Below are 24,270 nucleotides of genomic sequence, written 5' to 3' on the forward strand. Positions count from 1 at the left end.
GTTTGCTCATGTAACTCTGTATCGTCACCTGCTCAGCAGCCCGCTGTACCTTTTCAATTTCTCTATAACACAAGCTAGAGACAATGCAGCCGATTGAGTTGCTCTCAGAGTGGCTGCTGGCCAGGCCTGTTGCAACAGCTGATGGCTCTCAGTGTCAGGAGCTATTTCTGCCCCATTAGCTGCTATCAGGCCATAAAAGGCTGGTCCCATGTGGCGTTGCCACATTGCCTCCGACTGTGTCCTCCACAGCAGTGTCCTCAGGTTTCATGTGGATTTACCCAGTAATGGATGACTCTGCCAAGACCAGACTGGGCAAGCGCAGCCTCGAAAACATCAGGGGCCTGGGGACGTCAAAAAGAAGACTCTTTTTATTAATATTTTGGTGTTCTTCCTTCAGAGAAACTCTTGGGATGTAGCTCTCACCTATTTCCGGAATCTGGCATCTCAGCACCCTCTGGAAAGCACCGTTCTAAATATACCCCCGCTGTGAATCACCGCGATAGAGGCCTTTGCCTTGCGTGCTGACCGCTGATCTTGTGCAGTGCTACTGATCTTACTTGGAAATGTTGCTTTTTGTTTAGTCTTTAAAGGTAGTATTCATCGAAGAGACTATACTCAAGAATACCCAAGGCTGAATTCGAGGACATAGATGGTTTTGGTTTTGGTTTTGGTTTTTTTCTTATTACAACAATAAGGGGATTGTACTATGTTCCTGGCCCCCCTCACTTAGAGGAACAAGGATTACACAGAAATTTGAAGTAAGTGAAAAATCTTTCTATGTATCTAAACGCAGCTGTGTATCTGGAAGACGCTCTCTATAGCATGATTCCGGGGGAGTTGTCGTTTCAAAGCTTCACAGTTTTCCGCCAGTACATGCTAGTTACTGCAATTACCCTTTGGCTACCCTGGGGTGTAGTTTAGGGGTTTGGAAAGATTGAATTCTCTTACAAACAAAAGGACCTACTTTATAACACAGAGTAGTTTATTACTGACAATTCGCTTAATGCAACTTAGTAAGTACTATCTACTACGTAGCATTTGAGTTTGGAGTTAAAGGATTTTTCCAATACAGGATGTCACTTTATTTCACATCTGCCTGTCTGTCTGTCATCTGTCTGTCTGCCTGTCTATCTATCTATCTATTAATCTATCTCTCTACCTGCCTACTACTTACTTACTTATCTATCATCTGTCTATTTGTCATTTGTCTATCACTCTATCTGTGTGTCTGTCTGTCTGTCTATCTGTCTACCTGTTAATCTATTATCTATTTACTTTGTCATTCAGTGTGGGGCTGAGTATCAAACCCCAGGGCCTCCAGCATGCTCAGCATGTGTTTTTCCTCAGGGCTACACCCTGGTCCTAACTCATGTTATTAATTCATGTGAAACTGCAAATGCCTGAGTCTTGTGTGAACCTTTTTTTTTTTTTTTTTTTTTGCTTTCAGGCCAGTGCTGCTCAGATTCTGATATCTAGAACAGCTTTGGTCCAGAATCTTAAAAACTCTCAGATGAGGCTCTAAGTTTTTCACTGTAGTTCATTTTAGAATTTTCTAATAATGGGTGTNCAGAATCTTAAAAACTCTCAGATGAGGCTCTAAGTTTTTCACTGTAGTTCATTTTAGAATTTTCTAATAATGGGTGTTACCGTGTCTTCTAGAACAGCTTTGGTCCAGAATCTTAAAAACTCTCAGATGAGGCTCTAAGTTTTTCACTGTAGTTCATTTTAGAATTTTCTAATAATGGGTGTTACCGTGTCTTTTTAATTCCTGGGGTGGGAGAGTTCGGGAGTCTGTTCTGTAATTTGATGATTTGGGGCTGAAAAGCAGTGGTGAGGTATAGAACATAGCAGGTGGATTTGACATGTGCCACTGATAGAATAAAAAGGGTGATCTGTTAATAATGTATGACATGAAGAAGTATGCACAGCCATCATTATTTATAGAATATTTCTAGTTAGGAACACACTTGGGGAGCCCACTGTGCTTCTCCACTGGAAGTTGTGCCATTGGAGAAATAGATTTGTATATACAAGGAACTCAGCTGGAAAGGGTCAGTGCTCAATCTGCATGTTGTATGTAGATGCATAGAGGGTTTCTATGGCCAACAGCAGTATCCCTGGCTGAGAAGAACTATAGTTTGAATTGTGAACATACACACACACACCACAATGGTGGCAAGGGTCACGGTGGGGTTGCCCCTCTCAATGAGCCAGGAGAGCTCTCAGACAAGCCTAGCAATTGAATGTCCTGCTAGAAATAGAGCCTCATGTCACCCTCTTAAAGTGAGTAGCTGTGACATAGGTGCTGAGGAGAGGTGGTTTGTGACTGACATTGTTCCTTCTGTGAGACAAGATGATGCTTGTTAGCTAACCCCCAGAGAGAGGCTTTTAATGGATAAGTTGAACTATCAATAGTTTTGATAGATCAGTTGAGCATAATCTTTACAGTTGGGTAGTTTTGACCCTCCGTGGACATTCCCCTTTCATCCAAAGACACTTGTTTATCTTTGCCTGTACCTTTGAGACATCTGGAAGACTGAGTTCTAGTCCCTAATGTATACCTTTGAGAATACCTGGGGACATTAAATGCTCTACAGCAGAAGACTTGCAGGCATGGGCAAAGCCTTTGGATTTTGCAAGGATACCCTGGGAGCTGCAGCAGGCAGGGACACAGGCAATGGGCAGTTATCCAGTGGAAACCACCTCCATTGTTGGAACCTGGCTTGATGAACAGGAAGTCATGTCCCCAGGGTCTGACTGTCTAGACCCTTTAGGATGATCCTTGTGTTACAGGGTAGGGAGTGTCTTGACAGGATGACAAATATCTCCCCATCTAGAATGTCCTGGAATTTCCAGGAAAGTTTGTTTGTTCCCCAGGCCTCTGTGTCTGTCTGTGATGTGACCAGCCACCTCGTGGCAAGCCTTGTCTCCAACCTGTGTTTAGCTGGTAGTGGACTTCCTTTTCTTTCAGCACCTCCTGCATGTATCCAGTCTAATGTCAGAATGTTCTTTGTAAACAAACTCTTACCATGCCATTCCTCACAAGTGGATTCGTCATATTCCTCTCTGCCCTATGCTACTATCCAGACCCCTCAGCCTCTCTCTCAGGATCCTCCTACCACCAGGCCTTTGCTGGCATCCTCTTCAAAATGCTCTGTGTGCCTGCCTGAGAGATGATACCACATGACACGTGCCAGAGTGTCCTCTTACTATCTGTCTCTGGCTCCAAAGACCTTGACACTACCTTCTACTGTAGGGCTCCTGGTGCTCTACAAATCCTGATGTCTTCCCTCTACAAGGGAGGTAGGGTGCCCAACAGGCATTGGGTTTCAGTACCCTTGATCTTATCTTACCCAGTTGTCATTCAACAAATGTAAGTTGTTTGGATTGGGTTGAGTTGTGGCTTTATCAAGTCATAACTTAGCTATGTTCTGTCAGAAGCTCGGGGTATTTCTCCTGGAATATCCACTGTGGACTACAGTGCTCACTGTTATATGGATGTCTTTTTCCTCTAAATATGCATGCAGAAAGATGTCTTCCTGTTACAAGTCTGACAAGATTTCTGGATGCATGCTTTTGCCAACACAGGAAATTGAGGTCCATTTGGCAAAGACAGCCTCTTCAATGTTGGAGTCTTGCCTAAGATGAAAAAAATCACCCGAGTCCTTGACTTGGGTACTTTTCCCTATTAGGCATTGTCTCAAGTAGCATGTCCTGGGAGGGGACTTGCACTATTGACCTCCTCGGGGACAGTAGCACTTTGGTGTGGTTCAGAAAGGTCTCTGCCTCAAAGAGACATTTGCCATGGATGGTTCTGAAGAAAGCAGGTGTTTCTCTCTGAAAGTCAACCCACTAATCCCAAACACGGTTCTGACCCGGACAGAGCTGGGTTCTGTGTTCTGTGTAAATGCAATGGAGGCCCAGTTCTCCTCTCTGCCTTAGGATCAGTGAGTTTCCATTCCCTGGTGTAGACTTGCTCAGTTCTCCAGCTTCCTGGGCATCTCACTCGGACAGAACACGGGACTCGATAGGGTGAGGTCCAGAAGGCTATAGAGTGTGCCTGTCCTTGGTGACTACATCCCCTAAAGAGATTCGGAGAAGAACGTAGTGAAGCCCCGATGCCTGTCAACGGCAAGTACCACACAGTGAAATAAACCTACCCTGGTATGTGCCTTCCAGGGCTGCAGTGCGAATACTACATGGGGGCCTTTCTCCCTGTCCAGACCTTCTGAGGCATGTTACCCTCAGTGTGCCCATTCCACCAGGGAACCACCTGAGCCTTGGAATGGGGAAGGGGGCTGGATTTGAATGCAGACCTATGTAATGACACCTCACATCTCATAACTCCTGGATACCAGTGTGGCTTAAGTAATAGTAGTTGCCAGCTGTCTTAGTCCATATTCTGGGTAATTTATAAAGAAAAGAACATATTTCTTACAGTTCATGTCCAAGGCTGTTTCAGGTAAGGAGTGACATTGTTGGGACCTCTGGCAAGGCCCAAGGAGCCTCATGTGGTGAAAGAGCTCATGTGCCACAGAACATGTCATCCTATGACAGAGCCACTCTTGGCTACCCTATTATCACATCCACACAGAGGCTTATGTGGCCGATTGCCTCCCAAGGGTTGCCTACAGTTACCGTTACCATGTGGTTTGGAGATCCAGGTTTTGGCATATGAAGCTTGAGGGATAGATTGAATGTGTGCAAGAACTACTACCATCAAAGAAAGAAGGGGAGAGGGGAAAGGGAAAGGCAGGGAGGGAGGAAGGGGGGATGGGGTTGTGGAGGTGGGAGAAGCCTTACAGACTGCTTGGTCCTCTGGGACCCATTCCTGTGTTCACTGAAATGAAGCTCCCTGGTTAGCTGCATGGTAGAAGGCTTCCCGGAGGCCCACTTCCTACTTCAACCAGCCCCTCCCATGTCTAGTGCTGTCCTTCTGTCTGTACCTTCGTGTGTACCTCCATCTCTCCAACTTTGAACTTCTGTCTCCTTCCTGGCTCTGTCTCTTTGTGTGGAAAACATACTCAGGTTTCTTTCTTCTAAATAAAGCTCCCCTGATCTCCAGCCTGCACTCCCTTCTTTGCTGCCAATGACCTTCAGTACCCACTCAAACCCTCCTGCTCCTCCTGCCCAGCCTCGTGAGCACCTCTGCAGCTGACCACTCTGTAGGGAGCCCACCTCAGGCCTGGGCCAGTGAAGTGAGTGACTTTCTCTGTATTCTTTGCTCCTGAGCTCTACCGTGGGCCTAGCATTCCTATTCTGTCATGTTTCCACTTTTAAAATTGTAAACTCATAACATGTTGACAGCCTCTGTGTACTATTCCATACTTGCACATACACATGCACACATACACACACACACACACACAGGCACACACAGGCACACACACATTTATATACACACATACACATAAACATGCACACATAGACCCACAGACCCACAGACACACACACACACACACACACACTGCCCCCTTCTGCTCCCCAGTCTCTCATATTCACGTTTCTATTTTCAGGGCTTTTCAAATGTATTTTAATTATCTTCTGTTTCTCCATTTGCCTGCCTGCCCACCTAGGACATGACACACACACAGGTTGTCATGCGGTGCAGTCTGGGGCCTGTCTATGTTGGGTAGGAGTCTTAGCTTTTCACTTTGTGAGTAAACATTTGTTCTAGTTAGTTGTTTGAACATTTGTAGTCTATATCTAGCATTGGTAGAATTATGCATAAAACACAAAGTCAGATTCTGAATGGCCATCAGCAGCTATTGTATATACTGCACTGTGTGTGTGTGTGTGTGTGTGTGTGTGTGTGTGTGTGTGTGTGTGTGTATAGGGGCATATGTACAAGTTTGTGTTCGTGTGTGCAGGTGCACATATGTGCACAAGTGTGTAGCTCTACCTTAGTTCAATGTGGATTCCCCTTCTCAGTTGCTGTCCCCCTTAGGTTTTGAGGTATGGCCACTCACTGATCCTGGGGCTCATCCAGTAGACTCCCTGGCCAGTGACCTTCAGGGACCTACCTGTGCCCACTGCCCCAGCACTATGGTCACAGGTTTCCACATCTGGACTCAGGGTCTAAGTTGGTTCTGCAGCTTTACTGCCTGAGCCATCTCCTCCACCCTCACACAGCCAGCTTTCAGCATTTAGTCAATTAACTAATTTAGTTAGCTAATTGGTGGCTTCTTGTCTCCGGATGGACCTCTGCTTTTGCTCTGAGCACACAGACTTGTCTGGTCACTTGGGGTCAGCTTCATAATCACCTAACAAAAAATGCTTGTATGTCTTCAGAGACATAAAGATTTCAGAAATTGTCTGTTCTAAGTGAATGTTGTATGGAATTTTACTCCATCTCAGCAGAAATACAGCACATTCACATGTTTTTGTTCTGTTTTGTTTTTTGTACATGTGTTATATACTCCACAAAACAAAACATTCAAGCCCAAAGTGAAAAAGGAAAGCAGGGCCTTTCAGCTTCCAATAGTATAGGGGAATGCCAGGGCCAAGAAGTGGGAGTGGGTGGGTAGGGGAGCAGGGCCGGGGGAGAGTATAGGGGACTTTTGGGATAGCATTTGAAATGTAAATAAAGAAAATATCTAATAAAAAAAATTTTTTAAAGAGAAGTAGCTTAAGGGAAGACATCACTTTTGGGAAGTTTTATATGCACACGTTCTTGGAATTGTGGTGCTGTTGAATATAAGCGAATCTTGTTCTACAAGGGGGTGGGTGGTCATGAAGTTGAGCTGCACTTGGTCATGCTTTGTCTGGCTCACAGCATGAGTGGCTACTGTTACGAACACAAAATGGCATTAGGATTGTTTGCAGATATTGTTTCTGATTCTCTATCTGCTAATTGTATAGATCTGAGTCTGACCAGACAGGAAGGGGGCTTGGGGAACAGGTGGCAGTGTATCTCAGTGGTAAGGCCCTCATGCCCAATGCTCTGGGCTTTATACCAGCATTGCAAAAAACAAAGATAAACTGTGAGGAAGAAAAGTTAAAATTCAAAAGACTTAGTTGTTCTGTTAAGTAGATGCTTCTCCAATTTATGCTTGTAGTCTTAATTTTTATGAGGCATTCATCTTAGCCAATGAAACACAGCCGTTTGGCTTTATGATTTCATAATTTTTATGGAAAGTGATGAATTTTTAAATTTTTGATTAGATTAGAGATGTGCTGGTGATAAGGATGGATAAGGATGACTGAACACTTTGAGGCGTGTTTTACCTACAGAGGACAAGAGCCTAATCTCTTTGTTTTGGAGTTTTTGTTGTTTCGTTTTTATTGTGTCTAAGCAGGCTCTCACTGACAAAGCTGATTTATTTAGAGGCTTCCTGTAGCTTGCTGGGGAGAAGGTGGATTGGGGAACATGCCCGGGAATTGATGTGGAGACCAAGGACAGCTCACTTGGGGGTTGCTTCCTGCTTCCAGCAGAGAAACCTGAAATGGGGGCTGGGGGTGTCACCTCCAGGACTGCCTCAAGCCATGGCTAGGTAGAGGTCAGACTGTGACTTTAGAGTGTTCTTTGTCCTCTGGGCCTTGGTGGCATCTTTCTGGTCAGTAGGTCCTTACAGATTTCTGTTCTGTAATACAGACTTTTCAGAGACTAACATTTAATCATTCCTAGGAAGTGGTTCAAGAAAGGATGCAGGAGGAAGCGAGAAAGGGCTGGAGGGAGGCTCTTGCTAGGCCTTCCTGTCCTGGGCTGTGTCTGCTTCAGGGTGCCCCCCCACCCCGTTGCTTGTCTATTGGTGGTTTCCCCTTCCTCTCCAGCCCCGTGTGCCTCTTTTCCCTCTTTTCAGATTAAACTCTTGCCACTCCTTTTGTATACATTCACATACTCAAATTTTCTTTGCTCTAATCTGACTTTCTCTCTCTTCAGCACACACTTTTCTTTATCCTTCTGTGAATTACTCCTGTGGCCATAGCTAACCCAGCAGGGGCAGCAGGAAAAGACAGGCTGCTCTTATTTTCCAAATAGATGGTGACTCTGCTGCCTCTGCCCATTGGGTAGCTCAGTGCCTGGGGACACTCGCCATCAACCTCTGCTTTCTGAGTACTTACACGTGTGAGTACTTACCTGTGTGAGGGCCTGTGCAGTGGGAAGCAGTGAGCTGCTGCAGTGCCAGGTCTGCTACAGTGTAGCACTCACTCATCTGGAGCTGCAGCTTCACCTGTGAGCCCTCCCCACCAGCCTCTGCTTTATTTCTGTGACTCTGATCTCAGAGCATTGCATCATACACCCTCAGTGCAAGTACCTGCTTGTCCTTTGTTCATGCCCTGCATTTTCTGTTTCTTGTAACCCTTACAATTTATGCAGACTCTGTTCATAAGCTTCTTTGTTTTTTAAATTTGCTTCATGCAAGCAAGAGCAAGTCAGATGCCCTTTCCTGACTTTTTAAATCTGTGTTCTCTCTGCTGGCATAAAGTCCCATCTATAAAGGCTGCGTCACTGTGGAGCAAAGGTTGACGGCGCTCTCATCCGACCAGGGTGTGATAAGCAATTGACTTTACAACTTTCTGACTTTGTTCCAGAGCTTTATTGAAAGTGGAAACAGCTTCATCTGCAGGTTGCAATTTATTATTTACTTGCTGCAGTTGTGGGAATTGCATCCCTCGTGCTTGAGAGACTAGTGCTCTATCATGGAGCCACAGCCACAGCTCCCTCCTTTGCTTTTTACTTTAAATTACCCAGGCTGAGGCAGTAGATATGGTGCAGAGGGTAAGGCACTTGCTCCCAGGCCTGACTGACCTGGCTTCAATCCCTCAGACCTATACGGTAGAAGACTTCCCGAATTATCTTCTGATCCCCACATTGTGTGCTGTGCCATTCCACCCCACCCCTTCTCCTACACAGAAAAAAAAAAAAAATGTAATTATTTTTTTCAATTGCCAAGGCTGGCCTTGAACTGACTTCATAGCTCTGACAAGTCTTGAACCTGTCCTGCTTCAGGTTTCTCAAGAAAGTGGATTACAGCTATGCTGGAAGACCATGGTGAGGATTTTGAAGTGATTTTAGAATGAGTTCATTCCCATGAGATAAATGACTGCATGTCAGAGGAGATTCAGCAAATCTAGTCTACACCTGAAACATTGGGGCTGCAGGCTTTCTTCACATTTTTCTTTGTAATACCTTAAAAATTCTTCTGATAACTTCTGACACTAGTTTTACATAAACCATTCCATCCTTCCTGCCTCCCTATGCTGTGCTCCACTCCATCCTCCCTGCCTCCCTGTGCTGTGCTCCACTCCATCCCTCCTCGTCTCCCTATGCTGTGCTCCATGCATCCCTCCCTGCCTCCTTATGCTGTGCTCCAGTGCATCCTTCCTGCCTCCCTGTGCTGTGCTCCACTCCATCCCTCCCTGCCTCCCTATGCTGTGCTCCATGCATCCCTCCCTGCCTCCCTATGCTGTGCTCCACTCCATCCTCCCTGCCTCCCTGTGCTGTGCTCTACTCCATCCCCTCCTATGCTGTGTTCCAGTGCATCCCTCCCTGCCTCCCTATGCTGTGCTCCATGCATCCCTCCCTGCCTCTCCCTATACTCTGTTCCACTCCATTCCTCCTCACCTTCCTTTGCTGTGCTCCACTCCATCCCTCCCTGCCTCCCTGTGCTGTGCTCCACTCCATCCCTCCTCGTCTCCCTGTGCTGTGCTCCAGCCCATCCCTCCCTGTCTCCCTGTGCTGTGCTCCAGTGCATCCTTCCTGCCTCCCTGTGCTGTGCTCCAGTGCGTCCTTCCTGCCTCCCTGTGCTGTGCTCCACTCCATCCCTCCCTGCCTCCCTATGCTGTGTTCCATGCATCCCTCCCTGCCTCCCAATGCTGTGCTCCATGCATCCCTCCCTGCCTCCCTGTGCTGTGCTCCACTCCATCCCTCCCTGCCTCCTTATGCTGTGCTCCAGTGCATCCCTCCTCGCCTCCCTATGCTGTGCTCCACTCCATCCCTCCCTGCCTCCTTATGCTGTGCTCCAGTGCATCCCTCCCTGCCTCCCAATGCTGTGCTCCATGCATCCCTCCCTGCCTCCCAATGCTGTGCTCCATGCATCCCTCCCTGCCTCCCAATGCTGTGCTCCATGCATCCCTCCCTGCCTCCCTGTGCTGTGCTCCAGTGCATCCCTCCCTGCCTCCCAATGCTGTGCTCCATGCATCCCTCCCTGCCTCCCTGTGCTGTGCTCCACTCCATCCTCCCTGCCTGGTGTGTTATGCTAGGACCACTCTTTACTTTTCGCATGTTGGAAGGGCCTGTTTGGCAATGGCTTATAGGGTTATAAACATTTCATCATTTGTCCTTCACCAGATAATTATTTCATTAAAAGTAAATTACAGTTTATTTAGACACTCAGATGAAAGTACATCCAGCTAGTGACTGGATGCTCTAAGATCTGAGAACAAATTTCCTTGGTACTTTAATGATTGTTTTCTGAGCACAGTTCCATGCTTGCAACTGGCTGGCAGGAGAGTCATCACATGTGATGTCTAGATTCAAGAGATCAAGTTTTAACCAAAGGAAGATACTGGCAGGTCACCTGGGGCAGGGAAGCCGTGCCTCAGGTAACCGTTGTAAGTGGTGATTTTGTTGAGTTGATGCTTTAAGGAGAGGCCTGTGAACAGAGTAAGGAAACTGGAATACCCCAGGGACCCCAAAGCCTCCCGCTTTCCAAAGGCTCATGTAAGGAGTGGTGGGGACAGCTATTTGTAGGTCTGTGTAGTGCATGAGGCTGGGTTTGCAGAGGAAACATCTAAAATGATGTGTTTCCTGAAGAATTTGAGGCTTGTATCAGAGGAATAGTTTGAGGGGAGCACATCATAGGGAGGCAGGAAGTGATGGAGTGGAGCACAGCATAGGGAGACAGGGAGGAATGCATGGACCACAGCACAGGGAGGCAGGGAGGGATGGAGTAGAGCACAGCACAGGGAGGCGAGGAGGGATGGAGTGGAGCACAGCATAGGGAGGCGAGGAGGGATGGAGTGGAGCACAGCACAGAGAGGCAGAGAGGGATGGAGTGGAGCACAGCACAGGGAGGCAGGGAGGGATGGAGTGGAGCACAGCACAGGGAGGCAGGGAGGGATGGAGTGGAGCACAGTACAGAGAGGCAGGGAGGGATGGAGTGGAGCACAGCACAGGGAGGCGAGGAGGGATGGAGTGGAGCACAGCATAGGGAGGCAAGGAGGGATGGAGTGGAGCACAGCACAGGGAGGCAGGGGTCCCACACATGCATGCCCTCACACATGGGCAGCAGCAGTTTGGTAGGTTCCCACCAGTCCACACATGCATGTCCTCACTCTGGGGCAGCTGAATACAGTTTGGTAGGTTCTTTGAGGCCCTGACCACATTAAATGTTCATTCCCACATTCTGAATTATGCATGCAAAGATCCATGCTTCTGTCTCCTCATCAACACCAATGATGTTTGAGGTGAAAGCCAGCCTCACATAGCAGGGCAGCATGGTGATCTGGGACAAGGGGTCCTGCAGTCTCCACATTGTTCATATCATGTGCTTTGTCTAATTTCTTGTTTGGGTTGTGGGGGAAATTGGATGAAAGTTGATGACAGCCTCAGGCAGCCCTGCACATTACTTACTTCTTAGTCACTCAGTCCAGCACTTTGGGAGTACTGACTTGAAAAGTCTGATTTAGGTTAGGGGGGCACTAAGATAGGTTAGTGAGGGAAAGTCCTTCCTTAGAAGAGTTATTAATGCCATGCACAGATAGAGAGACGACAGTGTATGAAGGCCCTGAGAATTGTCTAGGCCCCAGCACAGGAGACAGGAATCTGAAGAGAGGAATCAGAGCCTACTTAGCAGAGGTGGGGTCTCTTTTTATGCCATTTAGAGGATGGGGCAGTCTCACAGCATAATCCAGCCACACATGTTCTCACATGCTACCTCACAGGAGGGAAAGTGGGGACCGGATGTGTGCCACCGGCCACTGGCCACCACTGTTCCCTTTGATGTAAACTCACCCTGGCTCCTAGAAGTCTCTTAGCTAGTAGGTTGCCTGTTGGTACCTGTGTGGAGGGAAGCTGCTGCAGGTGTTGTGGCCTGAGCAAAAGCTGACTTCTAGCATCATATCCGTACACTGCTGTGGTCCCTGTGTTACGTGTCATGTGTTATACTAGGGATGGGTGGAATCCTGTGATGGGTGTGCTTGCCTGGCTTGCGGCAGGCATCTGGCCCTTATCACCAAAGGTGGTGGTGGTGGTTTCCCTGCAAATGTATATAGCTCACATTGCTGGCAGAGGTATGCAGAGTCAGAAGCCCTGGTGGTAGAACAGGACTCTGCACTGCTGACCTGGGCAAATACAATGTGGCTCAGAGCTTGCACAAGTGCAAATGAGGTTTTGGCTCACATGGGTGTTAGAAACATTGCTGCTTTCTGGGAGAGGGGAGACAGAGAGGGGACGGGGTGGGGGAGTTTAGCTTTTACTAGTGATCTTTATTATCAGTGTGAGGCCACCACTGAGGAGAACAAAAGTACTCCTGGGCAGCGTAGGAATGTCCCTCTGAGGGCTGCACAGGATCCAAAGGGTCCAGGCTAGCTGTGCAGCCAAACGCCAAGGACTTGACCCCTACAGAGGCTGTGACTCAGGGGCTATCTCAATGTCCTTTGGAAGCCTGGTGGACATCCAATTTCTAGGCGTCCTATTTCTGTGGGAAGCAGCTGTTATTTCTTATTAGACAAAACTGATGAATCCACAGGGTTTTCTCCTCTGCTCTGTCTGTGTTTGCTCTCTTGCAAGCAGCTGCTTCCTTCTTTGGGCATTAACCTTGATGGCAGCTCCCAGACTGAGTGCCTGTCTCTCTCCTTACTCTTGTGTTTTGCTTTGCAGTTCTAGGTATCTAAGGAGGGCCTCATATCTTCTTGACAAGGTCTCTGCCACTAAGCGACACCCTTAGCCCACAGTCTAAAATGCCCCTTCCCCTTAACACACTGAGCTTTGCTGTGAACTTGTTGCTTTCTGTGGGCGATTCCCCTTGGGCAGAAATCCCATCAGTCTGGCTGCCACAGTGTGTTCTGAGCAGTCTCGAGCAGCCCTCCACAGAGATGCGTGTACAGTTACCCAGGGCCTACGCTACGTTCCTGTCACTGTTCGTTTCCCCTAAAATGAAACTGGACTAGACTGCATTTCCCCTAATACAAGACTTTCCTATTTCTTAAAAAGAAAGAATGCAGTGACCTGTTCTTCAGTACATGAAGTAAAAAAGGTAGGGCTAACCCCCCTTCTTTGCATGCAGAGCCCATGAATACAGGGGTTTAAATGGATTAGTGATTGCATATCACAAACACTCCAACCCAGCTGTTGAGCTGATGGAGTTGTTAAAATAACCAATGCGGTTGGCTGAGTTACCACTTGGCCTTATTTGGTTTGTCAAAAGAGTGGTGAATATTTAGGGACACGGTAGGTAAGGAGAGTCACTCTCTCTGTCTCCCTCCTCTTCTGTGCCTTCTTCTCCCTCTTCCTCCTCTCTCTCCTCCTCTTCTCCTTCCCTTTCCTGTTTCTCTCCCTTCCCATGTCTTCCTGTCTTCCTTGTTTTCTCATATTCTCTTCTCTTCTGCTGCCTCTCTTACTCATCTGCAGCTAGCAGGTCACGACTTAACCACACAGTCATGGATATTTATAAGTCTTCCTGCTTTCTGTGGATACCAAGTTCATTTTTAAGACACAGATTTGTCAAAGTCTTCCCTGTGGCACACTCATGAACCACAGGATAACTATGAATGTGGCCTAATACAAAACTATAAACTTACAGGAAATATTATGAATCTCTACCCCACCCCACCCCCCACACCACCTTTGCTTTGTAACCTGATTATATAGTTTTCAAGTGTGGACTTTGTAGATGACATTGCTGATTTCATTATGGTGTTTAAAAGTTGGACACCCTCACTAGTCTGGTAGCTTTTATGATATGGTAATTGTGACAATGATCAGGTAGAAATTCTTAGGTGTTGAAATGTAGACTCTGATTTCTATGCCCCATCATGTTTTATGGAGAGGTTATTGTTAAAGTAATTTAGTAATCTCCATATGTGTGTGCACGTGTGTTTCATGCATGTGTCCGTACTGATGAATACCAACCAGGGATGGTTATACTGACAATTTTTGAAATAATGTAGTTTGCTCTTGGTACTAAGAAGAAAGAACTATGTAACATTCTAGTTTAATTTTAGTTGAGCAAAATTTAAAATCAGCCTCGGGTTCTTGGTTATTCATTAACTCAAACTTAAAACTAGAAATGTGGAAATAACTTGCTTGTCAGTTCGGACTTTCTGAGGGAAACCGTATCATGTTGTATGTGTGTGCACTCGGGCCTTTAAAAATAGAGCTCATAGCAGAGAGATAGGCTTCCTCATCTGTATTCCTGGCTGACTGCTTCAGAGGTGAATAGTGGTCTATCAGACAAGGGCTATGCATTCACAGCTCTCCCAAGAGGGCTGGATACCAGCTGTGGCGCCTTCAGTTCATCTTTGGTCAAAGCTCTTTTGTTTTAAACTAACTGCCAAAGAGTAAACACTCTTGACCCAGACTGTAAATATTTGTCATACATCTGGTTAGTTTAGCTTTTAACTGAACAAAATCATTTTGGCAGAAGAGTCGTTAAAGTTTGACAACCTACAAATTACACAAAATCCTGACTTCACATCCCTCGTTTTCTCACACAGGCGGCGACTGGCTTATGAAGCATTTCTTCCCTGGTGTTGAAAATGCCCTGAAACATGTATTCTTAAGCCAATGAAGTATATAAACATGGATGAAAAATATGAGCCATGTGTAAATATGTGTGATGTCTTCTGTCAGTCCCTTGAGGGTCATTAATTGGATGCTTTTCCATATTAAGGGGCTCTGGGAAATGGCTCTGTGGAGAGTGCTTGCTATGAAAACTCAAGGACCTATTCTGGGCCACATAGGTGATAGCAAAGCCAGTCCGTGTCACAGTGCCACTTTCGGTATAAAGTCCCCCCTGTTGTGCTCTGGAACCTCAGAGCCTATTTGAAAGTCCTTGTTCTTGGAATGCATGTGTCTATGACATGTCAAAGTTCATTTGTGGATTGGGATATGGCTCAGTGGTAGAGAGAGCTCTTGCAGTGCCTAGTAGAGAGCTGGTATTCATGAAGCCTTGAGTTCCAGCCCCAGTCCTCTGGAGAGCAATGGCATCTAATTTGTACCCCTGGAGGAGGGGCTCTATGGGGTTTGGGAGAAGCCATGTGTTTGTGAAAAGGCACAGCACTTCAGATCTGTCTCTCTAGATGAATGAGACATGAGTAGCATGAAGACATTCAGGATTTGCCAGAGAGTGTCCTGCATGGGCTGGGCATTGTGTGCCTGTGAGAAGCTGTGTTGAGGAAAGTGTAGGGTTGACCTCACTTTTATTTGTTCTTTGCTGTGTCTAATCCAGAAAAAAAAATGCTGTCTAAGGCAGCGAAGCTGTGCCTGTCTCTTCAGTAGGGTCTCCAGCTGTCAGGGAGCTGTGAACAGGCTGATGTGGTCAGACAAGACTGTGTTCCTTCCCAAAGCTTTACAACGCAATGTCAAACTTGAGTGAGAGAAACTGTCATAAATCCCATCCCTGGAATCATGAGTCCTCATCTGTGCTGTGTGAGCAGCTGCCAGGCACTTTGGCTCCTTATAAAGCATTGAGAAAAGTCAGATGCATTAAACATTCTCCCACCCCAAGGAGGCCTGGATTAGCCAGTAGGACAAGAGCATTCCTCCTTGTCTCATGTTAAAGAGAGCCCTCAGAAGAAGCCTGGTGCAACGGTGACCATGGTGTCACTGATCTGAAGTTAGCAGGACATGTTCATGTAGCCTGATAGTAACAGCTACTGTCCTGGGACTGGTAACTTAGCCACATGTTAGACTATCCACACAGACAAGTAAAACCTGCTGCTCTTAAGAGAGGAACAGGACCCGCCATGTATTTGCCAGGAAGGACATGTAAACATCATTGATGAAAGTCAGATTAACAAGACAGAGCATTATACATCTTACTAATATTTTATGCTCACGGGATTCCTAGAGGATTAAGAGTTTGAGCTTGGAGAGATGATAGACTGTGATGTCATGGTGGTTACATGGAAAAAGCCAATGAACAATAAGGATCCCTTCATGGAATGGGACCTGGGGAGTGGCCATGGTGTTACTTTGGGCCAGTTGTCCGTCTCTGGTTAGGAGTTGGTCTCTTCTTTCTTTTTAATCTATTTTTGACTCAGGGTTTCTCTTAGTACTCCTGACTGTTCTGGAACTCACTCTATAGACCAGACTGGCCTTGAACTCACAGAGATCCACCTGCCTCTGCCTCCTGAGTGCTGATATTAGAGGTGTGGCCTATTATGCCTTTAATATGTTTTGTGCCTTAACATTTCTTCATCTCCCTCCTCCCTCTCTCTCCCTCTCTCTGTCTTTCTGTGTCTGTGTCCTCCACAATGCATTGCTTTTCATTTAAAGGAAAGGAGAGAGGGAAGGAGGAAGGGAGGAAGGGAGAGAGACAGAGGGGGGTACGGACGCAAGGAAGAGAAGCAGGAGATAGAGAACTTTCCACACCACTGCTGATTCTTGGTGCTTTTAGCTCACAATCGACTGTGTGCCAGTGTTGTAATTTAGCTCACAGTCGACTGTGTGCCAGTGTTGTTTGTAATTTAGCTCACAGTCGACTGTGTGCCAGTGTTGTATTTTGGGTGTGTGCTAGTTAAGTTTCTGTTATTGCAAAAGAAATATGTGGGATAAAACAGAAAGCAAAGGTTCGTCATGGCTTCCAGTGTCAGGAGTTCCAACCCATGGTCAGCTGGCCAGGTTGCTTGTCATGGACCAGAGCGGCTCACTTTGTCATAGGGAAGTAAAAGAAACAGGAAGAAATTGTAATATCACATTCTGGAGGCCTGAAGAGGGCATCAGATACCCGGGAGTTATAGTCAGGGACATCCATACTGTGGATGCTGGGAATTGAACCCAGATCCTTTAGGAAGAACAGCCAGTGCTCTTAACCAGTGAGTCATTTCTCCAACCCTTAGGTTTCACCTCTTAAAGATTCTGCCTCCCCTAGTTTTAGCATTTGAGGGATAAGACATTAACACATTGAAGATTTAGACTGTATCAGAATGTTATGTTTAGGCTCCATCATGTTCCACAACATTATGGACTGGGGAGATGCTGGGCTGGGAAGATGGTACCTGTTCTGCAGGTATAATGATCAGAGTCCAGATCACCAGGAGCTGTGTGAGAAAGGCAGGCACAGCGGCACATTCTAAAGCCAGGGCCAGGGGTGTGGAGAGAGGTACGCTGCTAAAGCTCAGCAGAAGTCAGTCTCCCTAAACTGATAAGCTTCAGGTTCAGCAAAAGATACGGGTCAAAAGTAAAGGTCAAGAGTGACTGACGAAAGACACTTGGATGTCAGCCTCTGGACTGCACATGCACCAGCACATATATATGTGCATTTGCACATAACGTGTCACACACAGTAACAGGTACGTATACCACAGAAGTCACACACACACACACACACACACACACAGAGAGAGAGAGAGAGAGAGAGAAACCACCTCCCTAATTTTTTTTTAGAAAAGTTGCAGTACAGTAAATCACAATATGACATTGTAAAGTTGTTAGCCTGGGGCTTCACTCCTCTGCAGCCTGCCTTGCATATCAGTGGGTCTTTTGCTTTAGTTGATTTGGGGACTATTTGAACATTTAACTGACTAATACCGATGTTATGGAATAGTTATGTCTTAAGATGTATATGTAGTTTTCCCAGATTAGTAGAGGTTTGTTTAAGAAGCCACCTGACATGTGGAAGTTGCCATGCTGATAGCTAGTTACCTGACAGTGAGTCTGCTCTGGTTGAGAAGCACAGTGCTTAGATACAGGCTGACACATGATACTGCTAGTTACTTAGAAAAAGCAGTGATCCTCATTTCAGCTAGCTGGGCAGTGATGACTGTGGTCAGGGTGGACATTGAAGTCTGGTTAAGCTTGTGAATGTTCTGCATATGGGGCATTTAAATAGATGTAAACCTTCAAGCAGAGCTTCATGTTGTTAGGGCTGGACATATTCCTCAGTGGCAGGGCACATGTTATTCATGTTTCAAGCCCTGAGTTTGAGTTCCAGCACCACAAATAAGTTTTCCTATTGTATGTGTTTGATATGTCTAATAGAGGGTGTTTGTTGCTGCCTAGTGCTTAGTAATAGCAAGTACTCGATAAATATTTGCAGAATAGAGAAGTTGATGGACAGGAATGTGTGAATGATCTGATAGTGGAAAGACTGAAGGCCTGTTTGATTTCTACATTGACTAAAGCCCCTACTAACATGTGCTTTACAACACTCCTGACTCCTTCAAACCTCTCTAGAAGGAAAGCAATGGGGTGTTTTTGTTTTAGACTGTTAAATTCTGACACTGCAGGTGACAAACTGTTAACAAAATGAGTAATTAAGCACAGAAGGTGTTGATAATGAAGTCGAAATCAATCTGTCGCTGAATGCAGGGCTCTGTATGGTAGGAAATGAGCAGGACTACTGTGCCACTGAATTTGAAGAACTAGCTGGGAAAATTAGGGGTTTTAAACAGGCGTCAGATGTTAGCTTCACAAAGGAGGCCCAATGTCTAGAAAATTGTTTGATTGATGGTAAACCAGATAAGGTGTGCTCAATCCCTACAAAGGCATCACAGCTTTCCAAAAAACAGCCACTGCTGGATCTGATTCTTGATATACTGTCATTTCATTCACAAGATTTGATAGTGTGCTGTCCCAATTGTAGGCTTGTCTGGAATCTGGGATGCATTGTTCAAATTGCAGCTCCTTCAGGCTCTGTTTGTCTGAGCATGAGCTAGTAACTCATCTACCGCTTTGATTTCCTCATCTGTAAAATGGGCGTGACACCACATGATACATCAAGTTGCTGTTGGTCAAGTGTGCCAGTGCATGGGAGTGCAGCCCCTGCCTCGTGGCATGCTCATGGAAGAATGGGGAAAACAAACAAACAAACAAAAACAAACAAACAAACAAACAAAAATCCTTCATTCAGGGTGGCATGGAGCAAGAGAGAAGTAGCGGGGAGGCGTATGATTGTTAAAGTCTTGAACTAGGATAATGGTTGCAGGCAGGTCAGGAAGGGGCCAGAAAAGACTGAGGGAGGGACTGGGTATACAGATCTGTAGCAAGTGAAGAGGCGACTGCTGGGCAGATCACACCCATTGGCGGTGACACAGGTCAGAAATGAGGAAAGAGGGGCTGGTGAGACTGGTAGGGAAGGGGTTAACCAGTGAACCACTGAGTTTTAAGAATTCAAGCGATTTAAACATGCTACCTGAGGACCTGGGTCCAGTTCTCAGCACCTACACAGTACCTCACAACCATCTGCAACTCTAGTTCCCGGGGCTTTGACACTCTCTTCTGACTTCTACAGGTACTAAGCAGGACTGTGGTAGACATACTATGTGCATTCAAAACACACAGACACATAAAAATAAAATAAAATAAATAAATCTAAGAAGAAGAAGGAGAAGGGGAAGGGGAAGGTAAAGAAGAGGAGGAGGAGGAGGCAGTGGCAGGAGCAATGAGGGACAGCTAGGGACCTGCTTGTTTGTCTTCACCAGTCCAGCCTAATAGTGACAGGTTGAGGGCAGCAGGGAACTTGTGGACAGCCTGCCTCCACTGCCAGGATGCTCTTGTCACAGAGGAGAGATTCTTCATTATCTGACTGAAGTCAGGCTGTGTTCTCACAGGAGATAGAAAGAGGAGAAAAGCCTCAGGTTCTAGTCTACTGACCACACCCACTATTGTGCACAAAGCCACTGCCCTTGCCTGTGTAAGACCCAATTCACTAGAACTGTCCGATACATACACGTCTCACCGTGTGCCTAATCACATAACTAAGTGCCATATATTATTAGACAAGATCTCACAGTAGGCAGCATGCTTTTCTTGGAGTGGGCCCAAGTCTTCCCTTTACCCTAGATTTCAAGCTCCTGTGGCCCTGACCACATATGGGATGGGAGTCAGGCTATGGTCACACAAGTCTATAATGCTGGCACTGTATAGGTGGGGAGATAGGGACAGCCCCAGACCTCACTGGCTCTGTCACCCTATCCTGTTAGTGAGCTCACACAGCTCAGTGAGACACCGTGTCTTCCAAAGAAAGTGGAGGTCAACTGTGGGAAGGACTGTGGAAGGACCCAGAGCCTTGGACTAGAAGAGCCATTGAGTGTTGAGAGCTCAGCGGGCTGTTCTGTACGAGCTTGAAGGGTGAGAATGTTGAGAGCAGTGCCTGCTTGTGAAGCTTCAGAGGGGAGCAGTCTCTACTGGGTCTCTGTGTGGAGAATCTGGGATGTCTGCTTAGCTGGAGCTGAAGAGTTGGCTGGGATTAACAAGAGACCAGAACCACTCTAATAAAACCTTTGTTTTATCGAGACAGTTGATGTTTCAATGATGAACATCAGTGTAAAAGTGTAAGCCAAGTAAACCCTACCTCCCTAACTTGCCTTTGGCCATAGCGTTCTATTACAGCAATAGTAACCCTAATCAAGAGTCCAGGGAAAACTGAATGTCAATCAAGTTTAGGTACTAACAAAACTTTCAATGTTGTGTACATAGGAACAACTTTGGAAGGAAATGCTATTAATCTTTAAAGTTGTGTTATTCTTTAAAGCTGTGTTGAAGGATAACAGGCTGAAAACAACATGTCTTAGATCTGCCCTAAAAGCTACGGAGGTGGGTAGAAGGATGCTGGTTAATCACTGAGCCTGGGGATTCGGGTATATAGGAGTTCATTGTAGCATTGCCTGTACTTTATGTAGACTCACTTTTGTTTAAAATTAAAACAACAACTAGGTACCAAGCATGATTCAACATGGGAAATTCCTATAGTTATGGATTTGGCAGAACTTTGCAGTTGATTTCAAATCCAAAAACCATAAAAGATGGCTAAAAGTATGATTTTTAAAGTGCTTTTTCATGTAATGTAAAAAAATGTACCAAAGAGAAAAATAATTGGACCCTTTGCAACTCCTGTCATAGACCATTGGCTAGTGTTCTAACATAGAAATGTCTCAGGTAGGCAAAGGGTCTAGACAGACAGCTCACAACGGGGAGATGATGGTCAAATGTGCTGAAACACGAACAGACTCTCAGCCTCATCTGGGAGGGAAATGTGCAGGGCTTGGGCCACCTCAGACCAGCAAGCCTCTCTCCAGCAAGCCTCTCTAGCTGTTGGTCAGACATGAAAATTGGTAAGGCTGCGGAGAATGTTCAGCTGATAGGAATGTAAGATGGCTCAATGCCAAGGAAGTCTAATTTGGCAGTTTCTGTCAGGATTCTTTCAGATGCAATCACAGTCAGGGTTACACACTGCAGCTCTGTTAGTAGAACTCACCCGAGGTTGGGAACCTTCATCTCTCCTCTGCGGGGGCGGGGGGGGGGGGGTAATCTAGAAAACTGCATGCCCTGGAATGCCATACAGCTCTGAGAGGGGAAGAAACCCCTGGGTACCTGTTCTGAGGGCCTTCAAGTACATCACTGAATACACTTTGCACCCCAATACTTGTGTGTGAAATGGAAAATAAGTATCTTTAATTAATTTGTGTAAAGAAACTATGTAAAGACCTGGAGGAAACTCAGACATGCAAGGGAGCGAGCCAGGACTGTAATGCCTCTGTGAGAACCTTCCGGTCCGTGAAGGCATCTGTGCAGGTTGAGCCAGCTTTATGTGATGTCCATTAGTGGCTCACTTTCATATAAAGCTGAATAAAATTCCAAAAATAACAGTTAGATCATTTGAAAACATATGGGGTAGGTACCCATGAAATGTTTGCCTCAATGTGTGTTTTGTGCACAGTGTGTCCTGCCAGCCCAGGATGGGCCCTTCGATTAAGTCAGACATTGTGACTGCTGAGAAAGAAAGCGCCCTGCTCACTCCTGGGACATTTCGTCACCTCCCTCCTGGTTCTGCCAGCTGCTCTATTAAATATGAGGAGCAAGCATGCTTTCACCGACTGGGGAAGAAATCAGATGAACTGTCTGCCCATAAATTATATCATGGCTCTTCGGAGAGTTTTGTAGCCTGGAGCCAGTGCTGTTTTCCTGTCTCGGGCTTAAGTTCGAGCAGCTGCATGCTGAATGCTTTTCCATTTTTGTTTAAAAATGTGTGTTAGCACCTCCTCCAAGTCCTCTTACCTCACACCCCGTCCCAGCCCCAAACTCTCCTCTGGAAACACAAAGATTTTTTTAACCTTTTAAGAAACAAAATTAGGAAGTTCTCTTCCTATTTCTTTCCCTTCTCTGTAAGAAAAAAAATCACTGGAGATACCCCTTGTATTTGCATTTGATGTATCTCCTAAAAGGCAGAGGGAGGGTGGAGTTAGCATGACTTAAGTGCTACTCCAACTTCAGTTGAAAGCTGAGCAATCGTGCATGGAGACCTTAATAGATAGGAAAAGGTTTTAAATTATTGCATTTCTCCATCCCTCCCCACCTCCTGTGTGGGTGTGGGTGTGGGTTGGAGGGGGATCTGAGCTCAAGTTCTCATCCCTGTGCAGTAGACACTTTACCTACTGAGCCATCTCCATTCTTTAAAAACAGAATATCTAATCTTGTTGCAGATCAGTCTGTTTGCATATTTAACATATTAACCACTCCCTTTAAAGCAGCCCAACAACAGTGGGACAGCTGACCTTTCCAAGCTCCCTTAACAGGCTTCCCTCCTTCTTGGGAGCCCTGACCTCTTAAGCTTTGGAACTCATGGCTGGAAACTATCTCCCATTGTCCCCAAAGCACTCTGGTGGTGAGTGTCTCCCCCACTGGTGCTTTGCGGACAAGCTCAGTGCTGTGGGTATCTGTGTTGCAGAGCCCAGCTGCCTGGAGTTCTGGAAGGAGTTCCCTGTGCACAGGACACATATTGAGACATCCAGAAATGTTCCCCTTGTTTTTATGTTATTGCAAAATAATCTAAACTCTACTGGATGGCATTTAGGTTTGTTAATTTGTTGGTCTGTACATTGGTAAGGGCAAACAGACTACAATATAACATAATAACCAAGGTGTCAGGGTTTGAACAACCAATCACAAACATCCCAAATGTTACCTCTTACGTTTTGATTTTATAATGAAACCAGCAAATATTGGGCTAGCAAAAGAAAAAACTGGCAAAAATCAGGTGTGTATGGATCCTGGTAAATTGGGCTGTGTGTGAATGTGGCTACCAAGTGTAACTGGAGAGAGAAAGGATCTGGGGAAGGAAGAATTGGGGTGGGGATGGATGGATGGATGGATGCAGAGTGACTGAGACCACCAGCCCAAGTCCTCAGCTAAGCTCAGCACTCTGTTAGGCATGTGAATGTCTGCAGGGCAAACTGGCCTGCGAGTCCTGCAGCTGGAGCCCTGAGCCTGGACTCACATCTTGTCCTGGCCTCTGTGCTTTCTCTCAGCTCAAGGCTCTGGGTTTGGTTCTTGTGCCTTTGTTTTGTTGCTTTTTCTCCCTGCTGTGTTGCTGAGGAGGGAACCCAGGACCTGATGCTCTCTGCACTGAGCTGCACCCCAATCATTTAGTATCATTTACCCATTTCATTAAGTATCACCTACACTGTGTCAGGAATTGACTGTTTCCATCGGGGTGGGATATCACAGGTTCTATCCTGCAATAGGCCTGTGACAAGAACCACTGTCTTAGTTTAGGTTTCATTGCTGTGAAGAGACACCATGACCAAGGCAACTCTTAGAAAAGAAAACATTGAATCGGGGCTGGTTCAGAGGTTTCAGTCTATTATCATCATGGTGGCAAACATGGCAGCATGCAGGCAGACTTAGTGCTGGAGAAGCCAAGAGTTCTACATCGTGATCTAAAGGGAGCCAGACGGGGACCACTGTCTTCCTTAGGCAGAGAGGAGAAGGGCCTCACTCCACATGGGGCAGAGCCTCCACAGCAACCAAGGCCACACCTCCTAATAGTGCCACTCTGAGCCAATCATGTTCAAACCACCACAAGCACCCTGCATAACTACACCCCAAGCAGAATGCTCCCCTGAATTGAGGGCCCTAGGAAATAAGAGCATGAGAAGGACAGCTCAGCTTAAATGCGTTTTTTTCCGGGGTCAGATGCCTTCCAGTGCAGAGCTCCCAGACAGCTCAGCAGCGCCCCCACTGGCAGGTGGTGGTGGCGGCAATGCTTTCATCTTTCCTCTTTTCTCTTTTCTCTTCTCTTCTCTTTTCTCTCTTCTCTTCTCTTCTCTTCTCTTCTCTTCTCTTCTCTTCTCTTCTCTTCTCTTCTCTTCTCTTCTCTTCTC

General features: G+C 46.3%; 1 protein-coding gene across 10 annotated transcripts in view; it reads left to right on the top strand.

The window, feature by feature from the left end:
- The window catches only part of Svil (supervillin), a 186,262-nt gene that overhangs the window by 66,801 nt on the left and 95,191 nt on the right, over positions 1-24,270 (top strand). For 9 of the 10 annotated variants that reach the window (XM_029547119.1, XM_029547124.1, XM_029547125.1 and 6 more), the window contains exon 1: positions 217-758. The exons of the other annotated variant lie outside the window; for it this stretch is intronic. The gene's annotated coding sequence lies outside the window, so the exon portion shown is untranslated. Of the gene's footprint in view, positions 1-216; positions 759-24,270 lie in introns of those variants that run through there. 10 annotated transcript variants of the gene reach the window in all.

Source organism: Mus pahari, chromosome 15 (genome assembly GCF_900095145.1).
Source record: "Mus pahari chromosome 15, PAHARI_EIJ_v1.1, whole genome shotgun sequence".
NCBI lineage: Eukaryota > Metazoa > Chordata > Mammalia > Rodentia > Muridae > Mus > Mus pahari.